This window comes from Mobula hypostoma, chromosome 1, assembly GCF_963921235.1.
Source record: "Mobula hypostoma chromosome 1, sMobHyp1.1, whole genome shotgun sequence".
In the NCBI taxonomy this organism is placed as follows: domain Eukaryota; kingdom Metazoa; phylum Chordata; class Chondrichthyes; order Myliobatiformes; family Myliobatidae; genus Mobula; species Mobula hypostoma.
In genome coordinates, this window is record NC_086097.1 from 79,369,609 (window position 1) to 79,383,155 (window position 13,547).

The 13,547-nt window shown below is 44.1% G+C and overlaps 1 protein-coding gene across 4 annotated transcripts in view; it reads right to left on the minus strand.

The window, feature by feature from the left end:
- Nucleotides 1–9,969, minus strand: part of LOC134348317 (protein PALS1-like) — an 84,513-nt gene extending 74,544 nt beyond the window's left edge. Inside the window, exon 1 of one of the 4 annotated variants that reach the window (XM_063051523.1) lies at nucleotides 9,901–9,969. The gene's annotated coding sequence lies outside the window, so the exon portion shown is untranslated. Of the gene's footprint in view, nucleotides 1–9,472; nucleotides 9,802–9,900 lie in introns of those variants that run through there. The other 3 variants (XM_063051498.1, XM_063051515.1, XM_063051505.1) reach the window with 3 other exon arrangements.
- Between the last annotated feature and the right edge of the window lie 3,578 nt (nucleotides 9,970–13,547).

A 13,547-nucleotide genomic window follows, 5' to 3' on the forward strand; every position in this document is an offset into this window, starting at 1 on the left:
ATCATCTTAAATGTTACAACATAAATGAAAATTTGAAGATGCAATCTTCAAAAACATTGTACGAAGGCAGTCCATTATCTGCACTAGGTGTCTGCGCTGAATTTGTTCATTTACAATCAAAAGAACACACCAACGTACCCTGGATATATTTCTTGTCAATAACTATTAGAAGTTTTACAGTACTGTAGTAGCATTGATAGTGTTCTAATTTGTTCTGTATTTCATTTAAATACTATTAATCAATTAAACAAAAGTTTGTCTCTTTTTTATATACCTTTTTAACTATTTCCATGATACTTCAGCTAGTTGGGGCAGCCTCTAATTCTGCTAAAATGTACAAGTCCCGATGTATCCCAAATAACAGGAATCCTCTGTATATATTTGCTATCAGGATTTTGGCTAAATTGGCAATGTCACATGCATTAATCCTGAATACCTTGAGAAGATTGTGGTAGATCCTTTTCTTGCTAAACTACTTTAGAGGTTTCAAAGGTCAAACCGGTACTTTCAGAATGTAGTTACACCAGTACACAATTTGAAAATTTAGACACAAAACAAAAACAATTTCTCCTTTTGCCAGTTACAAGTAATTTATGTTGACAGTGTTATAATGGAATCTGAATAAGTGATTGAGCTCCAAAATCATAACGGGATCAAATCCAATTCAGCATAAAGACATTGCAGATGGCATTGTTTAATTGAACATTTTTTCTTAAAATGTAAGTTCTTTACAGAACTGCCATTTTTAAAATTGTGGTGTATTAAACATAAAACATGATTCTGCTACTCCACCCACCGTAAAGCACTATGTGATAATGCCAGAATATTATGCTATCCACAGAGATTCGCTGCATTAACACCACAGTGTAGTCCATTCCCTTATTATATTGTCACTGGCAAGTACTCTCTAATGCAGTGTTATCTTTGCCAGAACAGCAAGAAAAGGTATTTCCGCAATCTTGTAAGATGAAAGTAAAACTCAAGCAATTAACATGCTGGGATTGAACAAGCCCAGTTAACTTTTGTACTGCAACTCACAATATAAATTAAGATGCCTGGTACTGACCAACCGCTCTAACATATTAGAAAAGTGTGAACTTCAGTGGAACCATTATATGGACCAGGACAAGGTTGCTTCATACTGTTTTAGACCAGGTCCAATCCTAATCTTGGGTCCTATCTATGTGGAGTTTTCACATACACACAGTGACTGTATAGGTTTCTCCAGGTGCTCCACTTTTCTCCCACACCCCAAAAATGTGCAGGTAGTTTTACTGACACTGTAAATTTCCTCATGTGTAGGCAAGTGGTAGAACTTGTGGGATATGGACAGGAATACAGTGAGATTAATGTGCATTCAGTGCAGGTGGGTCATTGATGGCTAGCATGGACTCAGTGGACGGAATATTCTGATTCCATGCTGTATTACTGTAGAACAGGCAACTGCTCTGCTGAGCACCTCTGCTCAATCCACAATGATCATATGGAGCTCCTGCTAGCAACTTTTTTCAACTCCTCTCCTCATTCCCACATCACCCCGTCTGTCCTCATCCTCCTCCCCTGCCAGGGTGATGTGAAAGGAACAGCACCCCATATTCCACATGGGTAGTCTACCAGGGAATGAACATGGAATTCTCCAGTTTCAGGTAACTCACTTCCTCTATCCCTTTCTCCTTTCTCCTGATCCACCCTGGTCCTCTATTCTCCAAACCAGCCCAGCTCCATTTTCCAGATTCTTTCCTCTTTCTTATTGGTATATTACTCACACTTGTGGGCACGTGGCCAAGTGGTTAAGACACTGGACTAGTGACCTGAAGGTCGTGAGTTCGAGCCCCAGCCGAGGGAATGTGTGTTGTGTCCTTGAGCAAGGCACTTAAACACACATTGCTCTGCGACGACACTGGTCCCAAGCTGTATGGTTCCTAATGCCCTTCCCTTGGACAACATTGGTGTCATGGAGAGGGGGGACTTGCAGCATGGGCAACCGCTGGTCTTCCACACAACCTTGCCCAGGCCTGCGCTCTGGAGAGTGAAGACTTTCTAGGCGCAGATCCATGGTCTCGCAAGACTAACGAATGCCTTTTATCACTCACACTCTACCCATTCGGTTCCTCTTACCCTTCTCTCACTGTTTCCCTCTCGCCTAGCATCCCACCCTTATCTACCTCCACCTGCTTATCCCATTCCATAATCTGCAGCCCTCATCTCCATTATCAGCTCCTAGCCTCTGTCAGTATCCCCACTCTCCCCTCCCGCACCTGACCATCAATTCCTTCTCACCTGGTTCTATATATTGTTTGCAGCTCCTGCCTTGCCCCTCCCTCTCACCTCTTTATACTGGGCATCTCCCTTTTGCACACTCTGTCCTGATGCGGGATCTCAACCTGAAACATGAGCTATCCCTTTCCCTCCAGAGTTGCTGTTCAACCCACTTAGCTCTTCCAGCAATTTGTTTTCTGCTAATGAGATTGGAAGATGCCAGACCATGGAGGGCTCTAAACACAGCAAGAAAAGCTGAAGCAGTTTAGTCAGTGAAAAGAGATGATTGACAAGTAGGCCTTATAAGAGCGATATAATATTTACCCAGTAGGATAATGAAAAGTTGTATTAGAGGATTGGAAAATGGCAAATGTTGTTCCATTATTCAAAAGAGATAAATAGGGATTTCCTGGAAATAATAGATCAGTGCGTTACATGTCAGTGGTCAGAAAAAAAATTGAACAGGGTTCTTGGGGGCAGGAGTTACAAGCATTTGGAGAAGCATTGTCTTATTAGGAATAGTCAAGCTTGGTGAGGGGCAAGGCATTCCTCAGAAGCCTAAATGAGCTTTGAGGAGGTGACATACTGTAAACCAATTGATGAAGATAAAGCAGTGGATGTGGTGTATATGGATTTTAGTAAGGCTTTTAACAAGCCTCCCACCCCCTGCATGGTAGGTCACCTGATGAAGCATGGGATCCATGGAAACTTGGCTGCGTGGGGTTGGAATTGTCTTGCCCACTTCAGCAAATCCTAAAATTGAAGGCTGGAAATCAAGTGCTTACATATAAAGCTGAATGGCAACACTAATTCAAGTTTGAGGCAGTATTTTCCGCAGTCTGTATAGGTCTCTCTCTCTAAAGTTTCCTCTATCTATTCAAAAGTTGACAATCTTTAGTTGCTGACAACAATGCAAATCCCATAATAACATCCACAAAATAATTAGTGTAGTCCAATTAGCTCATCAAGCAGTAGCATGTAATGCAAAAATCCAAAATTCCAATCACCTGATACTGAAATCTTTTAAGTCAGCTTTACTGCTCCATGAGCAATACAAGCTCATCATTATGTCTGTCAAAAAGTCTACAGTTAGCTCCAGGTAATGTTACTGTAACTACAAACAAAAACTGTTTGGTAACACACCATACAATGAAGTAATTATTCACCTCAGTCACTAACTTTACCTATAGAGCAAGCTGACACTGCTTTAATCATTTATTTCAATGTATTTTTGTACAGTATACTTAAAGCTTCAGTGGATTACTTTCTACAACAAAGGTCTCTTGACCCAGAGGTGTGCCAGATATCAAGTGATCTCTCCTCCTTACAGCTCTCCTGCAAGTTGTTTTACCTCAAATCAAATCCTTTCTGATTCCTTTTTGCCATTAACCTGCACTCAAATGTAATGCACAGTAGCAACTAACCTATCCACCTAACTTTCGAGAATCCCATGGGTATGGGTCACAGAGAGAATGTGTAAACTCTGCACCACTAGCACCCAAAGTTTGCACCAGACCTGAGCGCTTTTTTAAAATAAGCTTTGAAGAGGTACCAAAGCAAAACTACAACAAACCTCATTGAGAATATTATCCACATTTTAAAGAGGAAACCAAGCATACACTACAAAAAGGATTACTGCTACAAAAAATATATCCTGATATACTCCATCAAAACCCATGAAGAGTTTGAACACAGGCCTCTATCAAATTTCTGTACAATTTCCTCAACTCAAAAGAAAAACCACCACTGCTTCTTTAGTATCATCACATTATCTGTTTGAGCTGTTAATACAGTGATTGAGTACAAGAGCTGAGGCTTTGGTCTGTCAAGTTTCGGTCAGAGGAGAATGAGCAGTTAAGATTTTCCTTGGAATAACTTCCTAATAGAGCAGCTGAGATGGCAGTTTAGGGAGTGATATATAGGATGTGGAAGATCAGGGACACTGCCAGCCTCTGATAACTTCACCTGCAAGATCTGCACCCAGCTACAGTTCCTGACTGACCACATTGAAGAACTGGAGCTGGAGTTGCAGTTGGATGTACTTGGGATTGTCCAGGTTGCTGAGGGCATCTTAGGTAATAGTCTCAGTGAGATGGTCACTTCACACCTAACATGCATGCAACAGATAGTTGGGTGACCACTAGGAAGTAGGTCTATTGAGCCAATAGGCTGGTCCTGGACTTATTTCCTGGCATAATTTACATATTACTATTTAATTATTTATGGTGCAACTGTAGTGAAAACCAATTTCCCCCAGGATCAATAAAGTATGACTATGAAGGGTAGAAAGAGTGGGCAGTGCAGGATTCCCGATAGCCATTCCCCTCAGCAAAAAAAATGTATCTCTTTGGGTACTACTGGAGGACATGACCTATCAGGCACAGCAGCAGCCAGGTCAGTGGCACTATGCCTTGACAGCAGAGGGTGAAGTCAGGATGTTCAATAGTAATATGATACTCAACAGTTAGGAGAAGAAATTCTGTAGCCAAAAAAGACATGTCAGGATGGTGTGCTGACTCCCAGTTACCAAGGTCAAGGATTGTCTCAGTGTGGCTGCAGGACACTGTCAAGGGAGAAGATGAGCAGTCAGAGATCATGGTGCTTATCAGTAAAAAGAGGGATGAAGTCCTGCACAGTCGGTATAGTGAGTCGGGAAAGAAGCTGAAAAGCAGGTTCTTGAAGATAGTAATAATCTGGATTACTCCCAGTGCCACATGTTAGTCAAGGCAAGAATCAAAATTTAGAACAGATGAATGTATGGCTGAGGAAGTGGGTGAAGGGGGCAGGGTTTCAGGTTCTTGGATTATTGGAATCTACTCTGGGGCCAGGTGGACCTGTCCAAGGGGTTGCACCTTAACTTAAAGGGAACCAATATCCTTGTCAGAGATTCTCCTGATGTTAGAAATCTGAGCAAGACACATAAAATGCTGTAGGAACTCAGCATATCAGCCAACATTATGGAAAGAAATAAATAGCTGACATTTAGGGCCAAGGTCGTTCATCAGGACTGGAAAGGGAAACAGGCAGAAGCCAGAATAAGGTAGTGGGGAAGGGATAGGAGCTGGCAGGTGACAGGTGAGAGCAGGTGAGGGGGTGATGCAAGAAGCTGGGAGGTATGGGAGATGACCAGTGGAAGAGGCAAAGGGCTGAAGAAAGAATCTGATAGGAAAGGCCAGTGGGGAACCAGAGACAGGTGATGAGCAAGTCATGAGTGTGGGACAACGAGAAGGGAGAGGGAGTCACCAGAATAGGGAAAAGACAGAAAAGGTAGGGGGGGTGGGGGGGGGGGCTTGAGGATTATAAGGAAACCAGATAAGAGCACAAGGAGGGAATTAAGAAAGCTAGGAGAGGCCATGAAAAGTCCTTGACAAGTGGGATTAAACAGAATCCCAGGGCATTCTGTACTGACATCGAACAAGAAGATAATTGGGGAGCAGGTAGGACCACTCAAGGATGAAGAGGGGGAATGTGTTCTTGGAGAGAGAGGATGTGAGTGAGATTGTACATGAGTAATTTCCATCAGTGTTTACCAAGAACGGTGTGGAGAACAAGAAGATCAGTGTGGAGTGTGCTAATTGTTACGGCATAAAGGAGGTAGTATTGGATCTCCTGAAGAACATTAAGGTAGTTAAATCCCCAGAGACTACAGGAATATAACCCAAGTTACTGAGGGAGGCAAAAGATGAGATTTCTCAGGCCTTGACCAATATTTTCATGTTCTCCCTAACCACAAGGTCTGTGAGGACTAGCAAATAGCTAATGTTCTTTCATTCAAGGGAAATATATATAATCTCATATAGGGACTTCTGCTGTTGTGATGTATATAAATGACCTAGATGAAAATGTAAATGGGTAATTAGTAAATTTGCTGATAATACAATAATTGATGGTGCTGTGAACTGGCAAAGGCTGTCCTGCTGAAGGGTTTCAGCCCAAAACATCGACTGTACTTATTTTCATAGATGCTACCTGGCCTGCTGAGTTCCTCCAGCACTTTGTGAGTGCTGCTGGTAAAGAATACCACAGGATATAGATCTGTTGCAGATGTGGGCAGAGAAATGGCAGACAGACCTTAACCTCACCAAATGTGAAGGGTTGCACCTTGGTAGGTCAAATGTAAAGAGGCAGTACACTGTTAAGGGCAAGATGTGGCAGATGGAGCATAGGTGCTCAGCAAAGCAGTCTGCCAGAAGAAGCAGGATCTCCCAGTGGTCACCCATTTTAATTCCACATTCCCGTTCTGATATGACTATCCATGGCCTCCTCTACTGTTGCAATGAGGCCACACTCAGGTGGTGGAACAACACCTTATATTCCGTCTGGGTAGCCTCCAACTTGATAGCATGAACGTTGATTTCTTGAAATTCCAGTAATGCCCCCCCCCATCATTGCCCATCCCTTTTCCCCGCTCTCACCTCATCTCCTTGCCTGCCCATTGCCTCCCTCTGGTGCTTCTTCCCCTTTTCTTTCTTCCATAGCCTTCTGTCCTCTGCTATTAGATTCCTCTTCTCCAGCCCTGTATCTCTTTCACCAAATTCCCAGCTCTTTACTTCACCCCTCCCCCTTCCGATTTCACCTATCACCCTGTGTTTCTCCCTCCCCTCCCTCCTCCACCTTTTAAATCTCCTCCTCGCCCTTTTTCCTCCAGTCCTACTGAAGGGTCTTGGCCCAAAACATTGACTATACTCTTTTCCATAGATGCTGCTTGGCCTGCTGAGTTCCTCCAGCGTTTTGTGTGCGTCGCTTGGATTTCCAGCATCCGCAGATTTGTTCTTGTTTGTGATATGGCATACTTGCCTCTTTTAGTCAAGACACACACAGAGTTCAAGAGTCTGGTTAGGACATATCTAGAGTGTTGTATTCAATTCTCGTTTCAGTATAGGAAAAATGCCGAGGCTATGGAGAGGATGCATATGTGGTTTACCAGGATGCAATCTGGATGAGAGGCCATGTGCTATAAGGAGAGGTTAGAGAAATTTGTCTTGTTTTCTCTGGAGTGGAGGAGATCTGATAGAAGTTTGTTATATTAAAAGAGGCATAGATAGGATAAACAGCAAGCATCATTTTCCCAGGGTTGAAATGTCTAAAAGCAGAGGACAAGCATTTAAGGTGAGAGGGTGTAAAGTTCAAAGGAGATGTGCAATGCCAGTTTTTAACGCACACACACACACAGTTGTGAGTGCCTGGACTGCACTACCTGGGGTGGTGGTAAAGGTGTTCAAGAGGCTCTTGGATAGGTTCATGAACATACAGGAAGAAGAAGGATATGGATACTGTGTAGGCAATGTTCACATCTTTCCACTTCCTGCACATTCAAATACCCGACTAGATTAATTTAGTTACTATTTTATTTGGCACAACACTGTGGGCTGAAGAGCCTGATCCTGTTCCTATGTTCTAAGAAAAGTGGTCCGAATCCTGATTCCTGGGAACATGACAGTATTCCTGAACATTTAAAGTGAAAGGGGGAAGGTTAATCTTTTAGTAAATAGCATGGACACTGCAAAGCTACTGGATGAGTGCTCTGTGCAGGCCAATTGCTGGAGTGCCTCGCCTGCAGCTTACCAGATTTGTCTTTCCTCCCTTATGCAAATAAGGTATTTGCCACCCTCCAGAACTCTGGCACTACCCCATTTCCAAGAAGAACTAGTAAAACGTAGCCAGAATCTATGCAACCACCATTCTTATTTCTCTTGACACATTTATATCCTAGCTGAGGCAGCTGACTTTCCCACTTTGAGGGCTGCCAGCTTCTTCAGCAAATTCCCCTTAATCTTATACTTTCCAATATACACAGCTTCCTATATTACTACTATGACATCTCTTTTCCACTGAAGCCACATTCAATTAGCACTCCAACCATGCCCTCTGCATCTCCAAGATTATCTTTTTATTCTGAATCAAAATCACCCTTTCATTCTTATCTATTTGTAAGCATAAGAACATAAGAAAGAGGAGCAGCAGTATGCCATCTGGCCTGTCGAGCCTGCTCCGCCATTCACTAAGATCACGGCTGATCTGGCCATGGATTCATCTCCACCTACCTTCCTTTTCACCATAATCCTAATTCCCCTACTATGCAAAAATCTATCCTACCTTGTTTTAAATATATTTACCGAGGTAGCCTGCTTCACTGAGCAGAGAATTCCACAGATTCACCACTCTCTGGGAAAAACAGCTCCTCCTTATCTCCGTCCTAAATCTACTCCCCTGAATCTTGACGCTATGTCTGCCAGTTCTGGTCTCACCGACCAATGGAAACAACTTTCCTGCCTCTATTTTATCCCTTTCATAATTTTATGTTTCTGTAAGATCTCCTCTCATTCTTCTAGATGGTAAAGATGGTTGAGTTGTCTGTAGCTGTGGATCCACTCTTGTATTTACTATTTGCTCCTGCTTTACGAAATGCTTTCTCTCATTTTTGTATTCAATTTTATCATTTCTAACCTCACAACTGTCATTGGCTTGCTTTTTTGCATCTAATTTTAATCTCTACATCTTAAGCCATCCACAAAGCTTTAGCCTGGGCAATCCTATCTTAACCCTTTCCTTACTGTACCATTGGAAATCTTCGTACAAACCACTTCATTTTCAAATTCCAACCCTCACCCTTCCAACATATGAATCCCTAAAATCAGAGCATCTCAGAGTTGCAAGGTTTTTCTATTCATTCGTAAATTATTGTATGCCGATTTGCTGCCAACCATTTTCCATCACTACACCCAAAATCAGAATTCAATCAGTTTACGAGAAACGAAGACAAAAAGAGTCTCTGCAACAGGATCACTGATCGAGTGTATTCAGACATCTTATTGTGCGTTGGCAAACAAAGCAACAATAGTGCTGAAAATCGAGAACGCTTTTGAAAGAAACGTCTTTTCCCCTTAATTTCCACAACTAACCTCTGGCAAGTTTCTTAAAGTTAGATTAACGCAGTAAATCACACAAGTAATTTGAACGGGGTTAAAGTATAGCACATTGCTTGTCCACCTTTATGAGGGTGAATAGCATTAAAGTAATATAAACATGACTCGACGATGATAAATGAGATTAAAGGCACAACACACCCAAAGTTCCAGCCTCGGGCACCTTTCCCCAAGAACAGCAGGGCGGCGGACGCGGCCTTTCTCCGAATCGCTTCCTAATATTCCACGGGCTACTCCCGGTGCGATCCCCCACCCTCACTATTTCTAATTTCCCTGCCAATGCTGACCTGCAGCCACTTACACCTCCCGGCCTAGGCCCGGACTGCCGGAACAAACTTCAAAATCAGCCGGCCAAACTGATCGCAACTCTCGATTCTCGCCAACCTGTTGATGGGTGAGGGAAAGGCTGCCTCCTCGGTAGCGGCCAACTCCAGAATTTCAACCGACCGGGCAGCAGGGTCATCAGACCTGATCACCTGGGCCTGGAATTTCGCCACCGCTCCCAGCTCCGGCCCCTCGCCGTCTCCGGTGACTATCGGAGCGCACAGGGACGGCAGCTGCCCTCATCGAAACCAATTCTCCCCGCGCGTGCGCGTCTGCGCGCACCTGCCCCTTCCTTGCTCGCTTGCGTGCGCGCACACAGACACCGCAAAGCCAGTTTGCTCGCGCGCACCCCCCTCACCCCGAATCCCCTTTACTCATTGGCTGAACCGACCAAATGGAGGAGAGGGCGACCGTCGCCAAGCCAACCCCCGCCTTCCTGTTGCCCCGGGGAAGGCTCCGAGACAAAGGAATTTCGGCGTCTCGCGCGCTCCCGTGCACACGATGAGGGCAAAGGTTAACCTGAGCCATGCCAGGAATGCCTTAATGTTTTGCAATGCTGTGTGGAAGCAGAGGCGGGAACGGGAGGTGACGGGGAGGCAACAGGAACGTGGGAATCACAGCGCTTCACTACTCAGACCATCTTTCTGCCTGAAAGCAGAGCACGCCCAGCCTTTGCCTTGACTTCTCCCGTTTAGAACCACCCTCCGCGACGTTGCTTGTTGTGTAACTTTGCAAACAAACATTTGAAAGGTCGTGAATTTCACATTTTCAGTCACCTTTCCACCTATTATCTTGACAACGTTGAACTATGGCACAATTCCAACCTCCCCCAACTCCGCTCTGTTCAAGTGCAATGACAAGCGAAGGAGATTGCTGTCACTGGAAACAACGTAAAAAGATCTTTCAAATATTTAGGTCGCTGATGGTCGAAATCCCGAAGGGAAAATTAATTTCGGCACTTGAACTAGTAAAAAGAAAACCATACTGCGATCAAACAAAAAAGTAGCAGGCGTGTTTACTTTCAATAATTTAGGTATTATTTCTAACCACTGGGAGTTTTTATCTCCTTGCAGCAGCTGAATGCTTTGATTTGGGTAAATGCACCGCTTTCCCAGCACTCCTGTGCAATTTTCCCTTCGTTCATGAGGTTTAGTACCCAGCTCTTACTCGTGTGACTTCTTCTAGCCACCCCGAATTCTAGTTTCTGGGTGAAATTTCTAACAATTGGAAATTGGGAACAAAAGTACTGTGATTTCCTTGTTTTAACATAGTATCTGTCCTGTTATGTTTCCTTTCCCCTAAATGCAGTTTGTAAATAAGTTGTGCATATTTTTAAATGAAATCGGCAACATGCCTAATTTACGCTGTTCAAATATTTTTTAAACTATTACCAATTCTACATCCAGCAATCAATCCTGAAGAAGTTAAAGCGGTTGTCATTGAAGCCCCGCCCCCGGCAAATGCGCGTTAATGTATATTTATCAGAAGCTCGTTGGAAAAGTATCTCCACGGCTATTCATTCACCGAGATCGACACTCAGCTGAACATACCAATGGAAAAATAACACAATAGTACACGAAATTCCATAGTATAATTGCAGAACTCTATGTTAAATTTTCTGGCTACGTTGTCTTCGTCTTTTTGTTATTGGCGACTTGATGAATTGTTTAGTGAACAGCGGAACATTTCTTCAGAGGCTCGGGCGTGACGGACACAACACAAAACAAAACTTCACTGTGATATCCAGAGCCAAAATTACCAACAGTTTTGAAACTCACGAGGCTCCATGCGGACCTCTTCGAGGTGAAGTTTGTTACTTCATCCACACCGAGCTGTGTGAAGTGTTGATTTCAATAGAATACCGTATCGCTGCTTTCGCCAGGATGTGGAAGGGTGTCTCGGGAAGAGCCGGATCGTTCTCGTCAAGAAGGAGGAAAGGAAACAGATCATGCTTTTCAAATCGGGATTTACTTTGCGAGCTTACATTTTTGTTTAGACGTTAAAAATTTAATGTTGTTTCATTTGACTCGGAAATTATCTTCAGAGTTTGGAAGTCAGAACATTTAGAATATGCATTCGCAGTGCTGTACCTCTTAAGCCATTTGAAAATGCAATCTTGCCAAGTCCCGAAACTCAACATGGATGGCTTCTCTGTTATCATCCACCCCTCCATTAGTTCCAAAATACACAAAATAATCATTGAGATGCCGCGAAAGAAAATGATTGGGCCATTATAGCCCAACTAGTTTATACCTGTATTTGTTGTTTTTCACTATTTGCCTTTAAAATAGCTGGGTTTTCTCATGGCCTCGAAATATTAAAAAATAGGAAGCAGATGAGGACTTTAGATAATATTCTAAAAACAAGACAGCATTTCTGTTAATCCTCTCAATTGGTCTAAATCCAAAAGAGCACTTCACATTCTTCTGAACTCAAGTGTTACTCTGCCCAGTTTGTTTAATCGTTCTCATTGGTTAAGCTCCCCATCCATAAACTGGATTGCAATGTGGGTTGTAAACTGTTTGCAGAGAGGATATGGACTTTGTACACATCCCTGTCCCTATCAACTTTGCAAGTGATACCTCTACAGTGAACCATACCTCAGGTAACAATGAATTAGGTACAGAAAGGAGATATGGGAGGTTCATCATATGGCTTCATGACAGTAATCTCCCTTTCAATGTCACCAAAACAAAAGAGCTGGTCATTGACTTTAGCAAAGGGCCAGTGCACATGCTCCTGTCTACATCAACAGTGTTGAGGTTGAGAGGGTTTACAACTTCAAGCTCCTAGGACTGTCATAAGGTGGCAGACCCAAATGAAAGACACAGACACTGAAGTACAAGGAACAGGACTAGGTGTGTCAAGCAAGCAAGGGAAGTGAGGAAGAAATGACGCTGGACAAGACACAGGCCCTGGACGAGACTAGGATACAGGGCCTGGGCTAGGACTAGACTAGGAAAGTGGGACCTGGATGAGGAACTAGGAACTTGGAACCTGGACAGGGACTCCGAGCCAGAGACTGGACAGGGACCCGGAACCTGGGTCTTGACTGGGGCTCGGACTCCGGATCCAGGTGAGGACAAGACGTGGCTACAGGACGAGGAGTGGCAACAGGACTGGACGTGAGACTCCTGGACAGGACAAGGGAGCCCCAGAACTGGGCTGGGCGAGGCACATGGACAGGACGAGAACTCGAAGCTTTGACTTGGTCGAGGGAGAACAGGAACGCAGAGCCTTGGTTGAGGGAGAACAGGAATGCAGAGCCTTGGTCGAGGGAGAACAGGAACGCAGAGACGTGGAACACAGAGCCAGGAGCCCTCCTTGGGAACAGGACTTGGGGCCAGGGCTCTACACAGAGTCAGGACCCCTCCTAGGGAGCAGGATGTAGGGCAAGGACTCATACACAGAACACAGAGAGACAGTTCTCCACTCAAGGTAGTGGCATACGGCCGGACCTACACAGCGGAGGCAAGGGCACAAAGAGACGGGTCCCAACACAAGGTAGCAACAAACGGCTGGACCTACCTAGCGAAGGCGTGGACACAGAGACAGTTCTCAACTCAAGGACCTACCTCCTTCGGTATTCACCAATGAGAGGGAACTTGATGATGGTGAGGACAATATGATGAGGTTGATGTTCTGGAGCATGTTGATATAAAGGGAGAGGAGGTGTTGGAGTTGTTAAAATACATTAACGACTACATTAACAGGCCCCTCGGGGCCTGACAGAATATTCAAGGTTGCTCCACAAGGCGAGGGAAGAGATTGCTGAGCCTCTGGCTCAGATCTTTATGTCCTCGTTGTCCACAAGAATGGTACCAGAGGATTGGAGGGAGGCAAATGTTGTGCCCTTGGTCAAAAAAGGTAGTAGGGATAGTCCAGGTAATTATAGACCAGTGAGCCTTACGTCTGTGGTGGGAAAGCTGTTGGAAAAGATTCTTAGAGATAGGATCTATGGGCATTTAGAGAATCATGGTCTGATTAGGGACAGTCAGCATGGCTTTGTGAAGGGCAGATCGTGTCTAACAAGCCTGA